Raw genomic sequence first — 2576 nt, forward strand, 5'->3', positions numbered from 1 at the left:
GTATATCAAAGGGATACCCACACTTGCATGTTTATTACAACACTATTCACAATAGCAAAGATATTGAATTAACCAAAATGTTATTCAATTGATTAATGGATAAAGAAAGTGTGGTACTCAAGGGAGTACTATTCAGACATGAAAAGGAATAAAATCATGTCATTTGCAGCAACATAGATTAAACTGAAGGTTCTTATGTTAAGTGAAATAAGCCAGGCATAGAAATACAAATATTATATAATCTCATTTATATGTGGGAGCTAAAGAAGTTTATCTTGTGGAGGTAAAGAATAGAATGACAGATACCAGAGGTGGGAAACTTGTGTGGGTTGGGGTTTGGGGTGATAAAGAGAGGTTCAGTAATGGGTACAAAAATAGTGTTAGACAGAAGAAAGAAGTTCTAATGCTTGCCAGCAAGGTAAGGTGTCCATAGTTAACAACAATACATTGTATATTTCAAAATAGCTAGAAGAGAGGAATTGAAATGTTTTAAATACATAAAAATAAAAAAAATAATTGAGGTGATGCTACCCCAAATATCATTACTGGATCATTACAAAGTCTACACATGTAATAAAGTATCCCATATACCTCAAAATATGTACAGATACTATGAACCAATAAGAAATAAAAATAAAATATGTTTAGAGAGGTGAAGAAAACTATATCTAAAAAATCAAGGAAAACAAGACAAGAAGGGGAGAAGGTGCTGGTTGTTGCGTGTCTGAATGAGATGGTTGGACCATACACTGCTATGTATCCCTCAAGTACTTGAGGACACTTTGCATCTAAATGCTCGGCTGGATTAATAGCCTAATTGGGATGCTTTTCCAACAAGTTGGAATAAGCATGGAATCAGTATTTTGGCTTGGGAAGCCATATGGTTTGTCTCTAAGTATCATGAAGAAAATTGTTACTATTAATAATTTATCTCTGATTCAGTATCCAAGCTTACCTGCCATGCAACAGAATAGGGTCCCAAACACCCAGGAGAGGATGCAGTGGTGTATTTTGTGGCTGTTGAATGGGTAGCCAAAGGAGAGTGTTCAACAAGACCAAGAACAGAAGCCAGGTCAAGGCCATCCTTTCACGATGACCTTTTCTTTGAGAAGGCCACAACCAGACAGATTTCCTTACCAGACTTGTCTCAAGAAAAGCCTCAGCTGAAGACCCCAGCCTGGTAAATGAGGAAGCACTGCAGAAGATTTGTGCTCTTGAAAATGAACTTGCTGCTCTCAGAGACCAGATTACCAAAATTGTGACTCAGCAATAGCAGGAAAATCTCATTGAAAGTGACTTAGATTTTACCACATCTGTTACCACACCACCATCCCCTCCACCTCTCCCACCACTCTAGCTGCCCTCTCCACTGGGACTCCACCAAAGTATATATGATATTGATCTGATTAGAGAGTGAGGATGGAAAAAAGCCAATGCTGGAAAGACGTTGGCTAAGAACAATCCAAAAAAACCTGACATGGCAAAAAAGTTAGAGATTCTTAAAGATATGATCAGTGTAGAACTTTAGTCAGTAAAAACAGAAGAGCAAGATGTACAGCCCAAGTCAGTGGATGCTGCTGGCCCTGGTCCCCTCATAGCAGAGGCTCTGAAAAAGAAAAATTTGCTTGTCGGTATCAAAGTGGTATACCAATAGGCTTGTTGGTATACCCAAGATGAACTCGAAAAAGGAGTTCCAAAGTCCGAATCAGAGGCCACCTCAGATACAGAGTTGTTTGCGCTACACATGTTTAAGTCAACAGGAAAAATGAAGACTTCAATTGAAAATATAACAAACTCCTAATAGACAATGAACCACCAAGGACTATCCTGGTTCAGCTGTTGGTTTGTGAGGGGTAACTTTGACTAGTATAAATCAACACTATTTAGTAAATACCTGATTTTGGTATTCAGTGGTCTCCTTTTCAGTCTAATTAGAGGATTAAACAATAATAAAAGCACAATAAGTTTGTTTTGCTTTTATGAGATGGTCAGTTTTGACATTCTCCACAGCATGTGTGCATTCAGATGTGTTTCTAATGTGAAGCCAAGGTGTACAGATTTCCAGTCTTGAAAACAATTGTGTAGATTTTAGAACACAGAGAGGACATTTGTGGATGTTACTGCACATTTTTATTCTTAACACTAGCTTATCTGCATAAATGTTTATACACATATTTTGGACAGTTTATGTAAAATTAATAATGAATGATGACAATGGCTTTAGCTTATAACTGTTACTGTTATAGGGTACTGTTATCTTTGCTTGTTTTCAATAGTTCAATAATGATTTAGTATTCGATGGTGGAACAGCTAGTACAACATAAGTTGTTGGCATGAAATACTTGAGATTGTTCATATCCTTTGCCCACTTTTTGATGGGGTTGTTTGTTTTTTTCTTGTATATTTGTTTGAGTTCTTTGTACATTCTGGATATTAGCCCTTTGTCAGATGAGTAGATTGCAAAAATTTTCTCCCATTCTGTAGGTTGCCTGTTCACTCTGATGGTAGTTTCTTTTGCTGTGCAGAAGCTCTTTAGTTTAATTAGATCCCATTTGTCAATTTTGGCTTTTGCTGCC

The 2576-nt window shown here is 37.0% G+C and overlaps 1 pseudogene; it reads left to right on the top strand.

Moving 5' to 3' along the window:
• The first annotated feature begins 792 nt into the window (after nucleotides 1-792).
• LOC108522702 (mitochondrial fission regulator 1 pseudogene) lies at nucleotides 793-1801 on the top strand (annotated as a pseudogene).
• The last annotated feature ends 775 nt before the right edge of the window (nucleotides 1802-2576 follow it).

Source organism: Rhinopithecus bieti, unplaced genomic scaffold (assembly GCF_001698545.2).
Source record: "Rhinopithecus bieti isolate Rb0 unplaced genomic scaffold, ASM169854v2 scaffold_68813, whole genome shotgun sequence".
In the NCBI taxonomy this organism is placed as follows: domain Eukaryota; kingdom Metazoa; phylum Chordata; class Mammalia; order Primates; family Cercopithecidae; genus Rhinopithecus; species Rhinopithecus bieti.